A 25,346-nucleotide genomic window follows, 5' to 3' on the forward strand; every position below is an offset into this window, starting at 1 on the left:
GCCTGAAGTTTGAACATTTTTTTGGACCATTTTAAATCCCCAACTCTTTTAATAATAAACATATTTGAGAACATTAATCTCAAGCAAATACTTTTCCTATCTGTCGAAAACCCACAAAAACACATTGGTTCACAGCCCAAAAGGTACAACAAATAAAACCATGTTTGTTTTCGTTGTTCACTCAGTGACAGCCTAACACAATAAAAACACATTTGTTAAACTCAAAAAGGAGCATTACTTCAGAAAAAAACAACATCCAACCTATTGTGATTTTGACGGCGGCAACATCAAAGAGATTAATCAGTGAATATCTTGTCAGGGTAAATGTCTGCTTGCAGCCTGGTGAAAAACATAAGCAGCTCCAAGTGCAGTGAAGCCTCAAACTGGTATAATATCATAATGTTCTGACGGTATCCGGACAGAGACCTCCCCGTGTCATTTAAAGAGATTAATAAACATGATTCTTTGATGTTTTTGATGATTTTTCAACTTTTTTTTTCAACTGGAAATGCTGGGACAAGATCTGAACAATGAAAACAAAGATTTAATGGAACACATTGATGACAAAAGCATGACCTTCCGAGATTTCTAAAAGAAAGTAATCACTCTATGACTGCTACACAACAGTGAGATGTGGAAATATTTAATCCACACAAAAACTTTTGACATTGTGCTCGCCTAAGACAATAAACACTTAAAGCGATACAATCTGATTTTGAACCGGAGCAGGTGTTGAATCCCGTCCACTGGCAGTGAATATCATCAGCCCTGCTGATGATGGAATAAAGACAAAACTTATTGGAAAATAAGCCAACCACAGAAAAGATGAAATCTTTGATGGACATCCCCAACAAATAATGCCACATTATTGTTCGAAAATTGTTATATCAGAGAGCCAATTTCTTTTACACTGTTATTAATGAGTCAGTGTAGAAAGCCTTTCAGTGTAACTGGTTGGGACTTCATTTAAACTGATTGGTAGTTTAATTTAATTTAAGAATGTCTTATGTTTTGCACATCTCAATGGGCAAAGTAACCATAGTGGTGAAAAAAAGTAGTACAATATTTCCATCTGAATTGTAATCTGAGTATGTAGCTTGACCAACTCTGGATTTTAAGACAATGTATTAGAGTTTAAAATACAACCTGATCATATGTCTGCCAATATTCTTTATTCTTATTCTTTTTCTTTTGGCCACAATATGCACAGAGCAATTGAAAAGTAAATTTTTCAATGCTTCAGTTTTCCTTGTAAAATACAATATGAATGTATCATTTACGTCTGGCAGTAAATGAACTGCACTTTACAGATTTAACATAGTGACTGACACAGATGAAGAACTCTTTACCTAATTAGTGCCGTAAGCTCTGAGTGGCACTGTTTTTCAGGAAGAGACTGGAGTTTGGCAGACGGCAGCACACACAGCTAAGTAAACTCTCTGGTCTAATAACAGGCTCCTTCTGCCCTAAGGTTAAACAGATCCACTAATCTCTCTCTTTGTTTGGTTTGGGTTTTGCATTTATCTAAGCAGCCCCCGAAGCCATGGACGCCGGTGCGTTGGCAGCGCTGCTGTTTCCCTCAAGCTTGAACATTTGACTAAATATGCAGGTGCAGAAACATCCACCCACTAGAAAGAAGACTAATGTGTTCATTAGTCAAGATACAAATTTAATAAATGCTGGCACTTGTCCATGCATGTTTAGTGGCTTGTTATTTGGATTTCTAGATCGATCAGAGCAGCAAGATAGATGAAAAATATTTACCAGCAGGCTGTGCATATAGATCCATCATGCATTTTGGAAGTCCAAATATTGTAAATAAATGCAGAGTCAGTGGAAGATTAATGCACCTGCCTGCGTATAGGCTGACAACCAGCCTTTCAGTCAGTTACATAATCAAGCTTTTTTCCAGACACAGGCCCCCATGCAGAGATGTTGGCTGAGTGCAGATAATGAAAAGATAGTGTAGATGTCCACTGAGATCTATGACAAGGTTCAAACTTTGAGAAGCAAGCCCTCCCTACTTCATCATCATAATGCTGATGTGGCAATAAAGCAGCAGCCCACACTTGAAGGAAGACTAGGCAGTTGCAGTCAAGGGACACAAAGTACTAGGAAATTGCTTTACAGGCATTCCCTTTGGAGTATTTAAAAATGGAAACATTGGAAGCCTTGTTTTATTGCTTGTGCTTTCGATGAGGTTTTTCCAAAACACTTCTGACAGTTTGTGATGCAGAGAGTCATCAGACATGAAACAGCAACTTCACAGACCGGTATTCTGAGGTGAAGTTGTGATAAGTAAAAGTGTGATATGAATACTTTCATCTGCGTGGATATGCAATCTTACCTTCATGCCACATCTTTCCCCTGTATATAGTTCTCTGCTTAATGGAATTTGACTATATTGCTATGCAGAGGTAACCCACAGTGAACCATATTTATTATGAAAGTCAGACCATTTGAAGATCCTTAAAATGGCTTAAGCTTCCCTTGGTAGGTCTCCTGTCTGAATGTACCATATGCTTACTATCGTAAAAGACAAAGAAAGTAGCTAATCCTCAGAAGCTGGAAAATCACATTCAAAGTCATCAAGATTTGCCCATCTATGGTTACTTTGAAAATTGCCTCATTCTAAAGATGGCTTAAGGCCTAGTACACATATACACGGTGTTTTAAAAAACAGATTTTTGTGCATTTTGGCCTTTTGTCAACACACAAACCACATTTTAGGTCTTTGCTATCCTGTTGCCAAAATTTGTCTCCAGTAACAGACAACATACAAGCAGCTTGAAATGTCCCTTTGAAAGCATATCAGTTATATTCACAGAGGCCATGTTTCCATAATTGTTATAAACAGATATCTGCATATGAATGCTGAATCTGTAGGCAAGGGGATGAGATTTAAGAAATACGTGAGGTAAAAATAGATTATCCTGTTGTGCACTAACACATCTACAAAATGTGTATTAGTATTGTAATCAGCTGTAAATGTGATTTAGTTGGCAGCCCAGCCAGCTCTAAGTCATCTTTATTATGTATTGAAGCTGTCAGATTAAATGTGTGAAAAAGAGGTATAAAGAACATGATTGTCCATGCAATACTACTTTTATTAATTTGGTCAGTTTGGATGTATCAGCTACAAAATGTGAAACAAAATGTAAACTGATAAAAGAATAAGGAAAAAGCACAGAAAAAGTAGCAGTAAGAGATATTTTGTTGATTTTAAACCAGCTCTGTGTCATAGCAGTGTGGGCAGTGTGTTTAAATGAATTGTGCCTGCTTCCCTATGTGGCTCCAGTGTACGAAGCTTATCGCGGAGCAGAGCAGTTTAGGTATGCCAAAATCTGCCGAATTATGCCAAAAGCGCCACTCCTCTGTGCTCTGCCACAAGGAGAGAAGCCAAAAACTGTTTATCTAAACACCACACAAAGATGACACAGAGATGGTTTAAAATTGTTAAAGATTCCTGTCAAGGCTACAGGAGCAAAGAGCTGGGATGGTAAACAGCTGACAGTCATCTCTCAGTCCGCAAGTAACAAAGATCATTAGTACATCTTTACAGAGCTTAGACACATTTCAAGGTTTTATGGTCTGTGAACGGTCCGAGCTGAAGTACGTACACTGTTCTTTATAACCTTGATTTACATTTTTACTGTCACACACACATACAGCAGGTCTACCGCTTGAGACAGCAAAGAAACTTATCACAGCTCATGCCTCTCTAAAGCCAATCAGTATGCAGTATATGTCATCTGTATATGTTAAAACTTAGTGCACATTTATTCAGAGTTCTCAGATTTGCTCATGGGGAATTAACTGTCTGTCGGTGAGGAAGATTGCAATCTATGTCCAAGGCTGTCCATTCGATATTTTAAACCCTGATCATCATCTGACAATTTTATGAACAATTTTCATGATCTTATAATGTGGCAGAATTGCTCGAGCATTCAAATCCTCTTTTGACATGATTAGACACCATTGAAGTACACTTATGTTCATGCAATGTCTGATCAGACGGCTTTTCCTATTAACATAATAAATGAATTGCAGCACCAGAGACAAAGATCATTAGGCAGATTTTCACCACGGGGAAATCATTTGGACAATGCATTATCTAACAAAGTGATACTACAGTGATGCGTCACACAGCCTCAACATGTTTCAGCATCCAGCTTTCCCCTAATCCTTCACAAACTAAAGCCCTGCTGGTGTTTGCACTTTGCCGAAAAAACAACCCTTATTTCTTCAAGGTAGCGGTTTCCTTACAAAAGCACGCAATCTGTGATTTGCTGTTTTGTGTTCTGTGATTAGTCATAACAGTGACTGGCATGCCGCAAACAATGATGGCTAATGTGTCCATGCAGTGACATGCAAGCACAAGTCATAGTTATCATACCACTTCTCTTGCCCAGGAGTACGGACTGTCTTAGTGTACTAAACACTGTACCCTTAGGGTTTATCCCTTTATCAGATGTGCCTGTCTTTCTCTCACCTTCTCCAGCTCAAGTTATTTATCTGCCTGCAGTTCAAACGCAGGTGTGACATTGCTTCGTCTTCATATGCTAAATACATAAACAGTGGCTTGTTAAGAGTTTTTTTTTTAATTGCCATGGTTTGGGTTAAGAGATTTCTAAGCTGCCGTGCTTCCTGCATGGTGCTCTGGTTAAAATTTGCATTTAAACATTAGTTGTACCTGTTAGTGGCTCCTCTGGAAATATGAGCGAGAGTACTGCAGCACTCTGGGATAATGGTCTCGGAGGACTGTGGCTCCTATAAAGAGTGTGCACATACAGGGAACCTATGCCACAATCATTTACATTCGAAGCAGTCAGAGCTCCCATTATTTTCCTTTGATCTTCGGGCAAGATGTGTACATTATGTTTATTGGAGTTACAGGTCTGTAAGGACAGTATAATTTACATAGTAAGGACTGAAACATAAATCTCAGGCCAGGTCCAAGTAGCTGTTCTACCCTTGAAGCAGCGTCAGTGATGAACAGTGCAGAATCCCAAAGGAAACACATTGAAACAGATGAAGGCAGTCCAATGCTCATCCTCGTCTATTTTCTTTTTTTTAAACAGTGGCCATGGCTATTAACCATGCACCTGGAGCCAGACACGCCCATTGCTTCCTTCTGTCAAAAAGAGCCTCTTTGGTGCTACACTGAACACACACTCTTCGAGTATGCCAAGAAATCCCAACGGACTGCTTAGCACCCACTGTAAGTACTCACACACACACTCTGCTGGAGTGAGCTTTTGAGTGTTTGCTCATGACACTCTCAACAAGTCAAACCCCAAAAGAGAAACTCATCCTCAGCTCTGATTTCTGATGGAGTCATTTCCAAATGATCCCCCCTTCTGTTCAAAAATCGTAATTACAATAGGTCTTACATCTGCTTTCTGCACAATTCTAATCAAAAAGAGTTAGGTCTGTCTTAAATGTAAATGTGACTGTATTTGAATTGTGCTTTTCTAGTCTTAACAACTACTCAAAGCGTTTTGTTTTTTTTACATATTACAGGCATCATTCACCATTCACACACATTCATACACTGTGGCCAAGGCTGCCATACACTGCAATAAACATTCACTCAAGGGATGCACCGATACAGGTGCCAGTATTAGGTATCGGTCCGATGCCATTCGCATGGACTCGTTCTTGCAATCATGAAAATACTCCAATTCTACCACCGATACCACCTCATAGCAACGTTACATTATCCTCTCTGTCGAGCAGGTATAGGGAGCAAAAGAAGAGCAATGGCAGCCGCTTCTACATTTTTGACTGTAAAAATAACAGAGGCTCCTACCCAATATTTGATTGCACTTGACAACCAGCCATTATCAGTCATTAATAATACTGGGTTTCAATGTGTTCTAAATGTACTGGAGTCGAGGTAGGAGATTCCCAGCCGTCAAATCATTGCAGAAACCATATTTCCAAAGCTGCATGACTTTGTGAAAAAGCACATCAGCAGCCTGTTACCCATGAGCTTTACCACTTTTATTTGGAGTGGCAGTGTCACCCCAGCCCACTGTCTCACATCAGCTTAAACTGCATAAACATGAAGAAAGCAATATTCCATTCCATTCTGTCTACATGCTGTCCCTACACCGTGCTGTTTCAACAACCTCAGTGCTCTTCTGCAAATTCAGCGCAATTTTTTATTTATTTTCTTACAAACAAGCTCCAACAAAATCAGTCGGTTTGTAGTCTAACGGCTTATATAGTTTGCTACAAGTCATTTGGACAAAATCTTGGGAACTTAGCTGATGGCACAAACAAACCATCGTCTCCGCTGGAGCTGGTAACACATGGCTACTTAATATGCATGTAAATGACATCGGACTTTGCTTCTTCATTCTTTCTAAACTTCACTAAGTATTTTGACATCAGGAAGGACATGAGTTATTCTATTGGCACTTGCTCATTGAAAGTGAAATGTCCATCCCATGGCTACTGTACAATTTCAGAGCAGGCCAAAATCCTTTATTCAAACAACTTTGTTTATTCTTTTATTCTTGCTTTTTATAGGCAACACATGAAACCAGCAAGTGTATGAAAGAATTAAAAGACTTTAAATAAAGGAATGATAATAGCTCAATAAAATGTCAGCTTCCGACCCCAGAGGGTATCGGCGAGTACCCAAATGTAAGTACTTGTACTTGGTCTTAAAAGAATTGGTATCAGTGTATCCCTACATATTCACACACCAATGATGCAGCATCGGGAGCAATTCAGGATTCAATGTCTTGTCCAAGGACTGCAGGGTCAGGCATCAAGTCATCAACCTTCCGATTGGTAGGCAGCCCCGATCTTTACATATAATTTGAACTGCTAGGGGTCAGTTCTTGCAATAAATTTCAACTTACATTTCCCATCTTGGCAGATGGAAATTTATGTACACACAAATGACATATTTACATATTGCATACCTCCTCCGAAGCCACAATCACTTCAATGAACCTGGCAGGTAGCATTAATATATCAGGTATTCATAATATCGTTCATGTAAAAAAGTGTAATCACAATCAGATAATTTTTTTAATGCGTAGTACACCATCACTAAATATATTCTATTCTTTAAAGTGACTTATAGTTGTATCCTTGGCCTGTTATTACAGAATGTGTGACATTTTCTAAATTGTCAATGGGTTTTCAAGAGCTTGTCTGACAGCAATAGAAACAGGAGCTCTTGACCACGAATACAGTTGTGAGTCTTCAGCTGCTACATATAATGTGCTACAGTGATACTGAAACCCGCGACAAAAAAAAAAGGGAGTGCTCATTCAGGACCACAGACAAAACATGGGTGTAGTCTGTGTGACGTCAAACATATGTTGCCGAAGAGCCAAAGAGGTGGATTGTGGATGGACCTGAGGCAGGCCAAAGTACGACCCACAGTCTCCTGTGATGGCACCCACCTGTCACAGCGGCTATATGCTCTAAATTATGCACCAGTTTAAGCCTTAATATTATTTAAACGACTGAGTTATATAAACCCCCCTTACAGTTGTCGTGAATGCGGGAAATTAGTTAAAGAGACCTGTAAACATGTTTGTGTAAATTTGGGCATTTTAACATAGGCATGTAAAGGGATTGGGGTCGGGTTAATGCATAGGGAAAATTCTGATCACCTCAGGTAAGTAGTTATTCAATATAATGCACATTGAATTGACAAACATTTTTTAACCATGCTAGCTGCATAGCTCTAAGGATGGATTTAGGTTGATCAGTCAGTCTGTTTGTCTACCACGTTAGTCCACCTTTGTCCATTACTTTGGTTTATGACCAAAACTGCAAAACTAATAACTTTCCCATCTTTCCCAGTTGGACTTTGTGTTTATTGCTAATTAGCATATGCTAGAACATGCTAAACTAAGAGGGTAAACATGTTCTACCAATTTATCATTATGTTGCCATTGCCAATGTGAGCATATTGGCACGCTGATGTTAGCATTTAGCTCAAAGCACAGTTGTGTCAAAGTACAGCCTGGCAGAACTGCTCAAAATGCTGTAGACCTATTGTCTTTTTTAAATACAGTACATTCTTACATAACCATCTAAACTTTACAGCACTGCAAATACAATATAGTGTATTTTAGAGGTGAAAATTATGAATCCCAAAAGCCATCAGATCAGGTGTCTCTCTGTCATGCCAGATAGTTTCTGCTGACAAAAAGGACACCATGTATAGCAATGTGCAAGCACTTGATATCAACAACCTCACTTCACACTGCGGGAGTGTACATGGACATTATCAGCAGACATTGCATCTGCACACACACACACACGCGCACACACACACATGCACACACACGCTCACACTACTGTTTGATGCTGCTGTTCCACCAACAACACTGCCAAGAGCTCTCCCTCATCATCATGGCGACACTGTCCAGAACCATATCTCAAATGGAGTTGCGGCTTCTTCAGTTCATTGAGATTGAGATTGTGTGTAGATGCATGTGTTCATTTGTCTGTCTAGCTGCATTTGTATGTCAGGTTATGTCTCTTTGTGTATATGTGTAAGTGGCAGCTTATTCATCCGTCTACTTTTGTTGTAGTGTGTGTTTGTGCTCCCAAAATCCCCAATGGACTGTCATATCAGTTCCGTGTGGAACCAACCAAATCCCTGGCACAGATTAACAGGAGAGGGCAGCGGCAACTTTTCAGGACAAGAGTAGAGGGAGCAGTCGAACCAATTATGAACTTGCAACCCGGCCACCCAGCCCTACGCTCACCCTGGCTGGCTCAAGATAACAGAGCCGACACATGCTCAGACAAATACACACTGGGTTGCACTCGCCGCATACCCACTCATAACTTCGTAGCTCATTCATATGCAACACAGTGCCAAAACATTATCCATTAGCTGCGACAAGGGCCTAAGCATTCTGCTGGTGTCAAATATGCATGAGGGAGTGGAGGTCTGTGTCCCATAATCCTCCAGGCAATTAATACAATCGTTTTCAGGGCCAAGCACCTAGATGCACACATCAAACCTCTCCCTGGGCTCGTTGAATTTTTAAGGTAGACTAATTTACCCTTACGTTGGCCAGAGGCTCGCTTTTTATGGATTGGAGCTGTCTGGAAGCCGACAGCATGCCATACATTAGGAATTGTCCGCAATGATGTATGGGGCTCTAGAGACATTACGTTCACAGTAGAAAACACTGCTGAAAAACCTGTGGTGGTCTGTTCTTCTGATTGGATTGTATCACTAATTGAGAAGTGATTTGGTGTTGTATTTGCTAAGCTGAGTTAATATATGCTCGGTCCTGCAAGTGAATTGTTTTCAGAGAAATTACTTTGTGTGGAGATTTGATCCATTAAACATTTACGCCGCACAAACATGATTGCAGACTTGACTGTCATAGAGAATCCCATTTGTCCTTTATATGTCCATGTTTTCTCTGCAATACTGTTCCCGCGGAATGTGTCGTTGTCTTAAGTATAATGCAAAGCATTTAATTCAGGCTCACTTTTTGTTGTTGCTTCTGCACATGTTTTTAGCCTCCAGTCAGATATTGATTAAAATGTTCATTCTAGTGTAAGGAGAGGGGGCCTGCTATTCAGACGCATTCGGTTGGTGGGGAAGCAGTATTGATTGCACTTAAAGTGACAAAATTGAGGAGGCTCACTTTGACACGGTCTCCCTATTGCCGCCAACAGACAAAGTGTGGGCCAGAGAAGCACTGCAGATTGATTCCTGTGATCATGAATGGCCTGAGACCTATAAATCAGTCGCCCAAGCTATGTTGCTTGAGAATAAGTCAACAATTTTTCACAGTGCTGTGGTAATGCAAGGACTGACAGCCTGCTAATACTGTTGTAATGAATAGGCATCATAAGCTGAAAAGTTCTCACAGCTCTATGTAGTAATAACCCAGCGTGTAAGACTGGCAGTATATTTTAGAAGGCAGGTATTGCGGGCAGCCGGTTCATGCATCTATGGGATTTTGTTGTGCATTTTTCACTGGCAAGGCATGAAGCTGATACAGCCTCTCCCCCTCTCATGATCATCCATCAGGTAAAATTGCTTTCTTCTAACATTAGGCTGTCAACGAGAAATAACAAATGTTGCCATGCATAGCAGTACATAATGACAAGGTAATGATGCCCGGAAGTCAGAGGATTTTGACCTCAGTTAAGGCAGCTTGTTGAAGGGACTACTTGCATCACCAGGTCACCAAGGAATCCTCATCTGAAGGGGCTGCTGACAGGTGGACGGCACTTCTGTGGATGTGTTTTTTTTTAATCATTGAAACAGCATGCTTCACATATTTTAAAACATGTAATTTCGATCGTGATGTTCTGAAAGGTCCCATGTCATGCTCATTTTACGGTTCATACTTTTATTTCTTCTTTTCAAAAAACAATGTTTTTCTCAAAATGTCTATCTGAATTGATATACTTGCATTCACCCTCTGTCTGAAACGCTCTGTTTTGGCGCCTGTTTCTCAAGCCACTCTCCCGAAAATATCCCGGTTGGCTCTGATTGGTCAGCGTTTCTGGGTCTTTCGCATCTGCTCTTGGTGTCTCCTCACCACTTTACCAGCCGGGGAATAACTGTTACGGCGCTGTAGCAGCACTTTCTACCCACATATAGTGTAGTTTTGATATTACAACCGTATGGAAGTCCTGAAGGCCCGTCTAAAGGCATCTTTTCTGATTGCAGGAAATATGCATTTCTCTATGGATTTAGCGTTTTGATACCATGACAGTATTTAAATAGCACCTTGACCTGCTTTATGATCAAACAAGACCTTAAATGTGGGGCTCTTTGAACACTACTCAAAAACGTTTTTACACAACAGGAGTAAGAATAAGGAGGTGAATTAAGGAGAGGCAAGACAGATGGAGAAAAGACCTGTGCGGCTTAAGATGGATATTTTCAAATCTGAAAAATGTGCAGTACATAGACATAGTTGGCTTGTGTTTGACGACAGGGGAAAGCACAACAAGTACACAACAGGATAGAGTCATTAAATGAAGGTGAAAGCAAATTTAAAGCTTTAGTGGTCTTTCTTCCATCCCAGTGTTCTCCTTATTGTCTGTTGCCTGCAGGTCTCTGGTTCCATGAGCTGCATAGCCAATTAGCCATGAACATAAAAGAGAGAAAGCTGGTTGCAAGTGATTAACACACTAAACCATACTGGATTTAGAAGCAGACATGTGGATACACATGGAAAGATGAATGTTCAATACACAAAGTAGTAAAATAATTTCTCTGCATCATTCTTGTAATGGCTCTTTATTATGTTATTAACATTATTTTTGTATTAGAGCATGCAATTTCATTGTAATTTCAATGTAATTTCAATCAAAACAACCTGTTGGCCTCATCTAATATAATCTTAGGTGAGAGACTGTGAGAGCATGATAAACATGGGGAACTGGTTTATTATAGTTTTTTTTACTCAGCACACATTAAGAGTCATAACAGTGAGGCTCTACACAAGCAAACACAGCATGGTACAGTATATCATCACAGCAAGTGATGCGTGCATGTTGTTGTGGGAGGGGGTGGGGTGGGATGGGGGGATCGTTAAGTGAATTGTTAGGTCTAGATGGTGTTGTTCTGTGCAGGGTAGGACTCAAAGGACGTTTTAATGAATGCCGCTTGGGGAGTGCAGTAGGATTGTCTGTCATGGCAGAAGGAGGGATATTTACTGTGTTTCTGATGTAGACACTGAATTATTGAAAAGGAGATCCGGGTAACACAATTTAAATTTGGTTAATTTCAAACTGAATATAGTTTGCTTTTTTTTCAATTTTGGTTTCTAAACATTAGGTCAGTTGAGCAAAAAGATACAGTGTGTTTCATGCCCTTTGCGTATATAAAGTCCTTCACTCTGCAGACCAGAGCTTAGTTTATGTCCATTGCTGCCAGTGAAATTGACACAAATGGCTGAGAGGAATGCTCTTGATAAGTTAGATGTGACAGTCGACTCTACGCAGCCTTGGGTAGCTTCATTTGTATGTGCTTGTAAAGAAACAATGCATTGATATACAAATATATTCTAAAACTGTGTTCTGTTTTAAATTCCATCTTTGATGCATTGTATTTGTTACCTTTGTTTTAAAAATCAAAAAGCAGGAGGCAACCTGGAGTGTATGTGCATACATACATTGTTTATATTACGAGTATGAGTTTCCCTGATATAGTAATATATTTTAATCCTTTTAGGATTTCAGTGATTCAAATAAGCAGGTTTCTCCAGCTGAGTGGGATTAGCGATGCTCAGATAAATGTGTGTGGAGTAGCTAAACGGTGTGTAGGATTGTGCAGTCGTCTGTGCAATTGCTTGAATGCTTGTGTGTGTTTTGTGTGTAACCCGTGTGTAATAAGCATCTGACCCTGCCTAGATCATTTCCCTTCTTGGTTTTAATTAGGTTGTAAATGTCAACATATGAACCATCCTCTTCCGCTGTGTGAAGCATGTGTGCAGTGTTCGTTGTTGGCCCTGTTAAAGGACTGCTGGTCATCTTTCGTCACATGTTGACTCGTCAGATAATTAACGCATGTAAATGACTCAAAGGCAGGGTTAAAAATAGCGGCTTCAGGCGTCTCTTACTTCCTGAACTCCATTCTTCCCCACTATGCCTTACAACAAGCAGGGGATACACGTCTTGGCAACCACCAATTAAGGCCACATATCTCTCACATAAGGGCTATTGCTTCATCAAAGCTCTAAGAATAATGAGCTAAAGTAAACAGTAATTACTGGAACCAGGTCACTGATTACAGTTTTGTCTCTGACTGGCTCAATGCGATTTCTAGGCAAGGGAACATCTTCATATAGCCATTTTATAGCAATCTGACCTAATTGCTTGCAATAAAATCCATTTATCTTTCTGAATTTCGATCAAGTATTTTTCACACCGGCCCGCTTTCCACCACTGACATTGCCAAATCCAGCTAAATTCAGCCATGGAGATTGATGATGACTCCTCCCTACTAAACATACTGTATATCCGTTAACGTAGGGGGAGATCAATACGGATTTAAAAACAGTTATTCCAATCTGGGACATAATTTAACTGTAATCAAAGACTGAGAGGTCAAACAGTGAATTCAAAATATGGGTTATCAGCACAGACAGGACATTGTGTTCTTTTGAATGTTCTCAAGTCGTTCAAGTGATTAAAATGACCTGTGTTCACGTAACCTCCTGGGTTGTTAAAACAGCTCTCCGGGTGGAAGTAGCATGACGTTACACTGCTACAAAAAGTCTTAGGAATATCATTCAGTTCCATCATTTTGGTAGATCCAATGCCAGCAGTTTCAAAAGTGTTTTCTAAAATAATTTGTGGTTGGGTTGAACAAAGAGGCAAATGTCAACAGCAAGTCTGTGTGATCAAGATGTAAACTGTACCATATGTGCTACACTCCCATCCATCACCCTGCCCTTGAAACCCTTACTTTTTACCAATGCTATGTACGGGGCATATTACATTCAACTTCATGTTGGCATTGAATGTAAATCAAAAGTTGCAAAATTGTCCAATTTGTACATAATTCCTGTGTGGCCTCAAGATTTTGCCAACTTTGCTGGAACCACGCTCTTTTTTCTTTGTCTCTGCACAGTTCGATCATGTTGTTAAGTCACACGCCTCAGGATGAGTTTAAAGTTTTCTCTTAAGATTCATTTTCAGTATAAACACCTCTTTGCCTCATTCCACTCATGAGTCATGACTTTGCATTAACTTTATGTGTAATCAGACTGCCTGTTAAAATTCACTTTGTGTTCAGTGTTTACACATTAGAGAGAAGGTCGAGGTGAATCGCTGGGTGTATAACGCATACGTGACTTGGACGTTTTAGATGCCAAAATTAACAACCCCTTATCCATAGCTAATACAGATCCAAGCTCTTTTTAGAAATTCTCTTGCAGCAACCAATATTATTCATCATTTTTGTATCTATTTCCCCAGAGTCTTGGTAAGCACACCTAGACACAGGCATATGAATTATTCCTTGTTGCTCACAGAAAGCAATTCTACCATGGCCTCACCTAAGAGATGCTGATCTATAACTGCACAAGGGAGACCCTACAGTCCGAGTATCTCTTAATTGCCTTCAGGAGGGTAAGGTGATGTTACAGCTACTAGTTACCTAACAACACCCTTGTTGTAGTGTAATCACAAAAGATATTGAATTATTAGTGTATACTGTTTGTCTGCAGGGGGGTTAAGGGCCATTGTAAATGGTGGCTGATCGTTAAAGGAGCATTAGCAGTGGGTACACAATGAGGCTGCTCTCTCAGATCATTGCCATTCATCACTGCTATTATCTATAGAATATATGCTCTCGAAGAAAAAAACACATTAGTACTCAGTGCATACACATTATAATATACAGGACATAATCTTCCATTGCAAGCCATTTTGCATTCCCACCAAGTCAGTGACTTGGGAAATATTCTCAGGTGCCACAATTTGCATACATGTTACAGCCAGTCAGTGTGTGGGTAACATGAAAAATGCAATTTTCTGCATGGCTTCTCACTCTTTAAGATGGCAGCTGTGTGTATGAAAGAGAGACAGAGAGAGAAAAAGAGAGAGAGATAGAGAAAGAGCAAGAGAGAGAGAGGGGAGATATTATGCACATTTTGTTTTCCATTAAAATATCAGCGGCTTTGGGTTTACTATTGGTTTCCAAAGGCCTGTACTACCAAAGGCCTGTACTACTTAGAGATTAGAGGTCAACCAACCAGCCAATCAAAACTCAATTGATAAAGGCTTCACTGTCCTTTGAAGATACGGTGGAGCTCAGTGAGCAGAGAGAGAGAGAGGTGCTCTCATAAAAGTTACAAATATTTAGAGACCTACAACCCCGTTAACATTCCCTGATGGGTATTTTTATGAAAGCTATAGATTGTCAGCAGATGGAATAAGTTATAGGCTGTTTGTTGGCTTCTTAAGCCATGTGTTGCCAATGCACATATGGGTTTGAGTTAAGTTTTTATATTTTTTATATGCTCTCATGATCGCTTACCACTGGAAGGGTTGCAACTGAAATAAAAGGCTAAAGCAACGAAGGTTTATGGAAAGGACAAGTAATTATGGTCAGATTTTATTACTGACTGATGGGGAAGTGATGTTGCTACACGGTCTCAAGGCAGTTTGTGAATTCGTAATGTCTATTGATTTGGGTACACAAACACACACACACACACACACACACGTTTATCTCAGGGTTTTTTTGTGGTGGTGAGCACGTGCTCAGCACCATGACAAAAATTAGATTAACGTGTTTGTGTACACGAATCAATGGATTAAATTACGTGATCATTTCACAAACTGCCATGAGATTGGGTTGGATATTGATAAGCGTTTTACAGCATCAGCTATTTTTTTCCAGCTTTCCTTCCTGTTGTAGGAAGCAGCCACTGTATTGCAGTTGCCTGTAAAACTGTGTCTGTGTTCTTCATATTTATATAGAATTATAATTTGCTTGTGTAATGTAAAATATGCGGCTCTGGTACATGTTTGTGATTGGTCATGCTGTGCCAACACCGCCTCTTTTATGTGAACGTTTATGTTGCTGGATTGGGAATCCCTGGTTTGATTGAACTAGTTGATGGTAGTCGTGACACAGGTTATGCGGGACCGCACTTGTCAGTTGTTGTTGTTAGGTGAAACCGGATCATGCTAATCCTGCTTCGTAGTACAGGCCTCAGGTTTGTCCCCTGAGAAAACACTTCTTCATCGGGAAATTACTGTGAATCATTGGGGATTTTAGATCCAATGTTTCAGGGGTCATGTCAATGACTTCTCCCACAAAATAATAGAGCGAGGAGTTTCAACAAACAGCACATCCAAAACAGCCTTTTTCTCTGACAGTAGGGAAGGAATGGATTTGTTCCAGAGTCACATCTGGCTCCCTGCTATTTTGTATCCAGATAATCATCCGTCTAAAAAATGAAGGTCCTCTGAAAGGATTTCATGAACAACCATAGCAGTTAATGTTCTCTCCAAGGCTGAATCAAACAATCACCAGCGACAGACTTTTCTTCAATTTTTGCTCTACATTGACAAACTTTTGGCATCCTACGTTAGATGAATGTTTTGACATGAATACAGCCCCCTGGAAAGTTTCAGCGAGCCACCCAGTGTCCAAGATGTTCAATTTATTACAACCCTCCCTCCTGTGAGTGTTTCAATTCTGCACATCAATAACACTCAGTAATTTCTAAATAGAATGAATGAGTGCCCTGTGGAGAAGAAAAAGAGACAACGAACTTCACCACATGAAGCTCTTTCTTCCTGTCCTGCTGCATTTTCTGTGACAGGATTATTCTCCGGCACAGTGGCATACAGTGCATGTAACAGTCTCTTTGTCTTTGCTCTCTGCACGGGGCCAGTTTCTAAGAGCACTTCTGCAACACATTAGTGAGTATAAAACTGTAACGAAGTAGCCAAAGTACAAGAGATTTAACATTGTCCTTTTTGGATTTTAAGTGTATGCTCTGCACTTTTGAACATGTTGTTCTTTCAACATGGCTTCAGCAAATTCCGCTAGCTATCCGATATTGGCACACAGCGCCAAAAGGGCATTAATCTGAAACCAGACAGCCCCAGCGGGACAATGGATTTGAGCAGGGAGAAAAAGGTAAATGTCTCAGTCTTGAGTGTGAGGTGCGGGCATTTGATTAATGCCTGACATCATTGTGCGTTTCCACTTGGACAGGCTGATAAACTGAGAGAAATTGCTGATGAATGGCCACCTTCCTCTGAGATAAGGCACATTTCTCTCCTTTGGGTAGAGGCAATACTCAAAGTTTCTATTTTGACATTAAAGACATGTTTGTGTATCTCATTGGGTATTTGCAATAACATGTTCAACTTTGCGCACTCTTTCATGAAATGGTTTGGCTGACGGATAGCCACATTCAGCTTGTAAGACACAGATTGCATTTCTTGCAAATGAGCCAAATAGTAAGATGCCAGATATTGAAACATCCACGATAGCTCATCTTGGTGGCAATGTTGTGTGTAAAATATACCACATGGGCACGTTAATGATTAATCAGTTTGTTGGTGTCACATAAAAAATTGTCAAAACCTAATCAATACTTTAGATGGATGATGATTACGATGGCCAAAGCAAGTGGATTTGTGATCAATTACATGTGCGCCGGGTTCAACAATTAAAATGAGAAGAAACCAGATGTGTCCTTAATTACTTCTTACATCCTAATTCACTGGCTTTGCAATCACCTGGGAGAAATTGTCATGTTTTGTTAGGACAATTCTCTTTTGCTACTATTAGAATAAATAAATACACATCTTGGGGGTCCCGCTCTAAATATTATTGTCACCGCAAATTTGTCTCAAGGGGAAGACTTACCATATCTTAGAGGTGCCTGAAATTGATTTGAGGGGCTTCCAAGTGCATCCAGGTAAATGAAATGTCAACATCTATGTGACGTGATGGAAATGAATGGTGTCCAACATAAGGGAGGAGACAGTGGGGGGGGGTAAAAGTAAGACTACGGTGTAGTTGACTGTCATGTTTGTTGAGACCAGTTTTCACTCATCCAAGTAAAACCTTGAGACTCTTTACTTGCCACTTAGTGGTCGACTATAGTTTCATAACCAAAGAAAAGGGTCAGCTCACCACATCACCAAGTAATCCAGGTTTTATTTAGTTTATTTTTAATCCATATTGCATTCCTTTTAGAAATAAAGTTGGTCAGTTCCTCCCTTTGGTCCAAACAACTGTTGAATGGATTGCCACGATATTTTTGTCCCGACATTCGTATTTCCCAGGAGATGAATCCTACTGACTTTGGTAATCCCCTGACTTTTACATTAGTGGTCTTAACAATAGAATGGATTGGCATTAAATATGTTACATAAATCTGTGTCTCAGTAGGGACTGTAATCAGTTTCATGTTCCTTTAATGTTTACTTATGTGCCATGATTAAATCTTGAGCAAATGTTATGCTGAGTTTTATGCTAGTTTAGGATTATATAACATAGAGGATAGAACATAGAGTACAAATCCTGTTGTAACTTTCTGAAACAGTGTATGCATTGTGAACACTCATCTTTTAAATTAAGCAACACTCCAGTTGTAAACAGTGTGTTCTGAGCTGGGCAAGTGCATTCTTTGTATGTCTCTCTGGCGTTCACCTTCTCTAATCTCTGTCACACACCTTCCTCATCTTCTCATTGTAATTATTGTCTCCATTCACCACGGTTGATTGGCGACACTGGTAATCGTTTTAAGTAATCCCACTACTTAATGGTAGCAACAGGACATTGTTCAAGAACTTTCTCTAAGATGCTTAGGCTGGCAACATGCCAGACATGACTCTATTGTGCAGCTATAGTGTTCTTTCTTGCTACTGAATGTCGGTTAACCTTGATCACGACTGAGGGTGCTGTGGGCTTGAGACACAATTTAGAGCTGTTTCAGGAGCTGAGCACATTGCTTTTTTTCTTTAAATTTAATACCCTGTTTGTTTGTGGGCCAATTTTTGGTTCAGTTTGTTTTCGATTATTCATACTGCCAAATGTCATCTGCATCATGGCAAGTCATTTCCAGTAGAGCTGCTGTGGAGCTGATACCAGCAACAACTAAATTAAAGAAGAGAAAGAGAGAGAGAATGTATTAAACTTCAACAATGCATTATTGCTTTTGAATATTGAGAGATCAATTCTAAATGTATGACAAAACTGAGGTAGCCAAAGAGAAAGACTCTATCAACCTGAAGTGTCTTTATTATATGCAGGCCCATGAAGATAAGAGATTGGACAGGATCTCCCAGGACTCTAGATTCTGAAGGTGGTTGAGGAAGGCCAATATAGGTGGAAAACTAAATCTCACAGTTAAATCTCCCGGAACAATCTGTAGATCCTGGTGGTTATGTGAGGGGTTCTATAATAGTTGGTCTAACTGGCAGCAGCAATTGGCCAAAGGAAGGTTCAAGGAATGCAAGCAGAAAGATGATTGGCCAGATATGATGATATGGGAATGTGAGGAACCCTGATAGCCTGGGAGTCAACAGAAAGATTGGAGCTGGAGAAAATAGCAGGAATTTAATAACAGAGTACTAAAAGGACACATTTGGGTTCAGAGCCATTGTTGGAAATTGCAGGAAATTAATAAAGACTCATTAATTTTCAACTAGTGGGTCACAAGCATGGGAATGAATTTTCTGCAACTGCACCTTTATTTGTAAGTACAGTTGTCTGACTTAGAGCGTGTAGGGTGTCACATCATGCAACTTTACATTGTTGGCCGCATCAGGATAGCAGCTGCTGTAAAAAAAAAAAAAAACGTTTTTGAAGTTTTTCAAGCCCTAATCCAACACAGGCAGGGCAGGGCTGAAGAAGCAGAGCATGCTGAATGAATTAGATGTGATCAACATTGCCCACTTTGGGTCATTTCTCATACGCCCTCCTCCCTTCTCTACGACTCCGGCATAATGAAAAATCACTGTGTTTCACTAGCCATTACCCTTCAATCCCATTTATCTCAGCCAATCCAAAGGAAAATCTCCTATCCGATAAATATTTCAAGAACGATAAGCATAGTCAAATATATAATTCAGACATTTATTTTGCATTTGATTGACACATGGTCAACTATTTAATTCAGACATTAATTTTGCATTTGATGGACATTTTATCAATAGCAATAATTGTTCTGGATTAACCGCTTGTGTATTTAAATCATTAAAACACTGGGACATTTCTTTGGAAGTGATACTTATTTCAGATATGAGCCAGATGTGCTGCCTGCTCTCATTACTCCTAAAGCTTTACTCACTTCATCTCAGTTTATGACATCCATATAAACACAGGCTAATAGATTGGTTGTACTCTTGTCAACAGGCCAAGAGAACCGCATATTTGTCATTTATTTGTGCCACCGATGAGATTGAGCTCAGACACTGTATATTTCACTGTCAACCAACTGGGACATTTTAATATAGAGGCAAAACCTTAATTCATATGTTTTTTTCTTGCTTTTTTGGATGTACTGTAGCTGTGTGGTGAATAATTTGTAGGGCGAATAATTCAAATGACAGGCGGCTGGGTGATTTTAATCATTCTTTGGCTGTCAAATGAGAATCAGAGGCCACATACAGAATTATAACCACGGCATACAAATTATACTTCTGAATTTGATTGTAAAAATGCCTTCTGTCTTTGACAAAATGGTGCCAAAGGGAATTAACTTGAAATAAATGTTGATCCCTATAATGGTGCATCATAATGACTTGTTTTTATCACCGTAAATTTTAGACAAAAGCACCATCTAGCACTTGGGATTTTGTGTACGATAAGCAAATTATTAGCAAAGTTACAGAGGTTAATATAACATGTTTTGAATCACTGATCTGTTGAACTTGGTAATGGAACCAAATTCTTAATATAGATGCTAATACTGCCTTTGGAACCAAATTCTTAATATGGATGCTAATACTGTCTATCTGGATGTACAGTATTTTACATTACAGGTTGGTTTTTGCAATACATGCGCTGGAAATATGAAAAGGAATCTGGATAAACAACTGAGGTTTTCCCAGTACCTCAATAATGTACTTAAGCATGCACTGCTTTGCGTTTGTTAATCAGGTTTGATCCAAAGACCATTCACTGTTTTAGCATTCTAACATTATAGGCTGTCTCTAATTGTGTTTATGGTTTCAACAAATTAAATCCTCTCAAACTTTATTTCAGACCATCAGACTCATGAAATACCATACCGCCACACCAATTTTCCTCAATAGCTAGAAACTTACAAAATATGCACTTCTGAATTTCTGGCAGTTACACCAGTAAAATCAGTAGTGAGAAAAAAACCATCCTGGGATGATGGAAGCTGGCAGAGGAAACAATTTTGAGAAGCTCTTCGCTAAGAGTGTGCAGTGACCCATTACTGAAGTCTGGCCTCTCTGGCTGCTCCCCAGTCTCTCATGCAAAAAGCTGCTGCTTCTATTACTGCAGGGGTCATTGATAATGGTTCTTTCATGACTGTTGCTGAGAGCTGCCCAGTGGCCACAGACCATGTAGTTGTTCATTTCCATACACATATTGGCACACACAGGAGGGATCTGATGTGCATAATGGAGTTTCTACACATAGACTACCGTAGCTTTTAGTTGAAATTGTGCAAGTTTCTTCAAGACCTTCCTCATTCCCGATCAGCTCTCCATATGTGCAAGAGGATGACAACCTACAGCCTCCGATGCAGCTGCTAATCTGGGGCTGTAAATCATATTGGCAAAGCCACTCCCTCTTAGCCACATAAAGGCGGCATAGCTGATGCCAGCCACTGGAGTCTAGCTGTAGCTGTCCAGCTGGACTGATGCCTGGCAGTGCTTCTGCTTACTTCCTGCCATCTCAGAGCACACAGTGCTAAGCAGTGGTTTAGAAAGCCCACTGTGTCATGAAAGCATGACAGCTTGAGGCCTGCAGATTAAAACCACTCAATGTTCCATCATTGCAAGAAGAAAACGCACAACACTCTATAACAAAAGATTTGACCAAAGTCATGGCTCTGGGTTACAGCCAGATGGAATTATCGTTTTCTTTCCATTTTCCTCTGCTTAAAAAGTTATTCACTACCCAAAACCTGACAGCTCATCCAATTTTGCGGAGTTTGGTCCCAGCTGTACAGCTCTTTGATCTTGCAGTCCTTGTCAGTCATGGAAGGCTTGTATCATGTGGACACACCAACAGTTTGTTGTCATTACTTAGAATTCCTCATGGGGGTGGGAGACACTATGCACTATAGCTTTACGTCTATGTATAGTACAACATTTGACTGTAGGACAAACAAGTGAGATTGTGTTGCAATGGCATAACCAAAGCCATATCCTTAACGTATTGTATTTGTCTTCCTTGAATTACAATGTACCAACATTTTTAAACCACATTTCCACAGCAGCACATTATTACTGTCCTGAACAAGAAGGCAACAGCAGAAATGAAGTCGTTATGCAACAGCTCTACCACAGAATAAATCTCCTATAGCTCCTGTGTGGTGGCTAACTCCTACGAGTCCTGCCAGCTCATATGGGAGTAAACAGATCAATAGGCCCACCTGAGAGATGGATGCTCACCTCCTCCGAGCAGCAGGGATCAAGCAGTCTACAAAGCTCTCCTTACAGCTGCAGCCTAATGACGATAATGGGCAGCAATGCTCTCAGAGACCCTTTATTACACTGATTAGGCCAACAACCTCAAATATAATGTCCTAATCTGATTAGTAGATGGACACAGCTGAGCAGAGAGGGACAGAATAGACAGAGAGACGGAGAAGGCTAATAGAGATGGGGTTTTGTTGTTCATGAATCTAAAGGCTAGATTGCAGAGTACTGACAGTACGATCACGCTGATGTATGCTAAAATGTCATCTGTAAGAGGTTTATGGACATGTGACGTGTTCTTGAAAATGAAGCCATCTCCGAGTGCACGGTTGACACTGACAGGCAATTGTCTGCAACAGTACTTAGCTATGGCTAGAGGCCTGGACAGTCTAGAATCATTGGTGTGTATTAGCCTTATTAGGTAAAAACTGTATAGGCTCTAAGGTAAAATAGTTACTTGTTTCTAAATATAGATCACTGTGACAGTACATTCCCTTTTAGCCCAAATTAGCTTAGAAAAAAGTCCATTATTGCTGTGATTGGTGTGATAATGTTGCTCATGCATGCACAGTTTGAACAAAACCGGGAACACTTAAAAAAACATTGCTCCATAGCACTAGTGGCCCAAAACACCACAGGGTACCTTAACCTTTGGTAAGTATTTTACACATTAAAACAGTTTAGTATGTATATGGAGTATGATTCAGCCTATGAAAATAGTTAAAGTCTAATGTAATCAGGAGTTGATAAATCTTTAACAGGAGGCTTGTGTTACACACTAGGCCCAAGTGTGTAACACAAGCCTCCTGTTAAGGGGGTTCAGTTTAAAAGACTCATTTGGAATGCAGTGACTAATGACACATTTGAGATGAACTGCGCCTTGCATGTAAAGTGCATGAGAGCTGGGGTAAAGCAGCGGTAAAGTTGGACAGTTTCCAGCCGATTCCAGCAGCCTTCACGCTGAACGGGAAGTCAAAGAAACACTCACAACCTGTTAGGTCTGATTCCAATTTAATCAAATGTTATCAGACACATATACCAGCTTGTACACAGTCACAGTTGTATTACTCAAGACTCTACAAATTCTCTAAAAAGTTTATATAAAACTTCATCACGTTGAGTCAATTCTGAATCAATCAGCAGTTAAATCAGCTGAGAGGCCAGCGTTCCCCATCATGGTCTGCATGGTCCGCCTGGGTCGTGCAGTCGGTGAAAAGCAACGGCGCTGCCTGCCTTGTTCTTGTGAGGTTTTCGTTGCCCACGTGTGCATGACGTCAGATCAAGTCAGACACAAATCTAACCAGCATGCATTGGGCGGTGATCACCGGTGATTGATTCTGCGCAGACCTGGCTCATCTCGAACGAGCCTAATGAGTCTACTGCAAAAACCTTATCAGGTGGCAACATGGGAATTGTATGATCCAGAATTTTTAGAGCTTTCGCCATACTACGGCCACAAAATATGGATAGATTGCCTTCTATGTAGCTTATTATATGTTATGTAAGTGAAATTAAAATCAGACCCTTTTCCTTTTTATTTTTAGATTAATTGGCAAACACAGGCTCGCTGCCACTTATTGGCCTACCTTGGCTCAAAAAGCTGACCAGACAGATACTATATTTAGCTATCTCAACAATATACTTAAGCATCCAAACACTAAATCAAGCAACAGAGCACAATAAAGACTTTTTAGTTCAAGTTCAGCTGGAGATGAGCCTTGAGAAACGTAGAAACGAGAAAGATTAGGGATCGCATAATTTTTCAGAAGAATGTCATGTATTCTGACTTTTTAAAATCAAAAAGACATACTAATGCACATCGCCTGTAAAAGATATCATGTACAATCATTTCCTCTGGGAGGAAACCTGCATTGATGGATACCAACCCCCCGGCCTGCTGTGAGACAAGAGTGTCACTTTGTGTGTGTGTGTGTGTGTGTGTGTGTGTGTGTGTGTGTGTGTGTATGTTACACTTCATTTAGCACTGCTCCACAGGGGAGCCAGGGGAAATCACAGAGACACAGAGAGAGAGAATAAACAAACAAATCAAAAGCATTAAACCAAACAAACACAACATGGGAAGTTTTTTTAAGGACCGTTAAACCTCCATTATCCACCTCAAATTAAATGTCTTCTATAGACTCCTTTCATTCTCGAAGAGGTATGAATATGGTTAGCACAGGTTGTAGAAGATAATAAACTAACTGGCTGCCAATAATGGTTCAAAGGGTTAAAGTGGATATAAACCATAATCCTAATCACAATTTATTTCTGTTTTTAATGGGGAATGGAGGAAATGTGTTGTGGTTAACCCAAAATAGAAGTTTCTCTGAATGTTCTCTCCAATGCTTTTGACATTTTATTAACAAAAACGAATTAAAGTGCACAAATGTTTCCACTTTAAGCCTTTTAGTGTGCTAATACATCTTAATGTGTGTGTGCCAATTTCAACTCTTGCAGTCTATATTTAAATGACCCCACCCACCATCTTGCAGCTGCAGGCACTCAGTCGTTAGATGATCCAATTAGATGATGCAAGCTACCTACAGAGCTTAGAGAAAGTACAAATCTACCACATCTACTGATATCACAAGCAGCAAAATCCTTGCAGTGAGGGGACTTTACAGATTACTGATTTTCAGATTCAGAAATCAGAATCCGAAATACTTTGTTGATCCCCAAAGGGAAATTTGTGTTACACAGCTAAGCCTAAACGTAATTCAATCTGCTGAAAATCATTGTCTTTCATAAAGACACCCATCAGGGAATGTTAAAGGGGTTGTCAGCAGTGATGCCGTTATCAATCCAGTATTGGTTATTGATTGGTCAGTAGGCGGTGGTTTTACACCGGTTGATCTCTAATCTCCAACATAACCTGCTTCCAAGCAGGTGTTCAGCATAAGTTACCACAGCGCTTTAACCCGGTAGCAAGTAATCATTGTCGTGATACAGAAAACCCTGGGTTGAACCTGAAGTTACCTTGTTAAAGCCATATCTCCTGGCTACAGCTTAATATTAACTTATATTACAGATATGAGAGGTGTATCTATCTTCTCATCTAACTCTTTATTTAATTTAAATAAGCGTATTTACCAAAATGTCAAACAACTCTTTAAAAACCGGCTGGGCTTATAGGATACAACTCATCCAGCAATGAGTCTATGTGGATGATGTCTTAAACCTTTTATGATTTATGTATGCTAAGTTTTAGTGTGTGAGCTGTT

At 39.9% G+C, this 25,346-nt stretch overlaps 1 protein-coding gene across 3 annotated transcripts in view; it reads left to right on the forward strand.

Moving 5' to 3' along the window:
• Window positions 1-25,346, forward strand: part of chrm2a (cholinergic receptor, muscarinic 2a) — a 70,516-nt gene that overhangs the window by 22,651 nt on the left and 22,519 nt on the right. For 2 of the 3 annotated variants that reach the window (XM_034863312.1, XM_034863313.1), the window contains exon 2: window positions 5,082-5,221. The exons of the other annotated variant lie outside the window; for it this stretch is intronic. The gene's annotated coding sequence lies outside the window, so the exon portion shown is untranslated. The remainder of the gene's footprint in view (window positions 1-5,081; window positions 5,222-25,346) is intronic. 3 annotated transcript variants of the gene reach the window in all.

Source organism: Etheostoma cragini, chromosome 23, assembly GCF_013103735.1.
Source record: "Etheostoma cragini isolate CJK2018 chromosome 23, CSU_Ecrag_1.0, whole genome shotgun sequence".
In the NCBI taxonomy this organism is placed as follows: Eukaryota; Metazoa; Chordata; class Actinopteri; order Perciformes; family Percidae; genus Etheostoma; species Etheostoma cragini.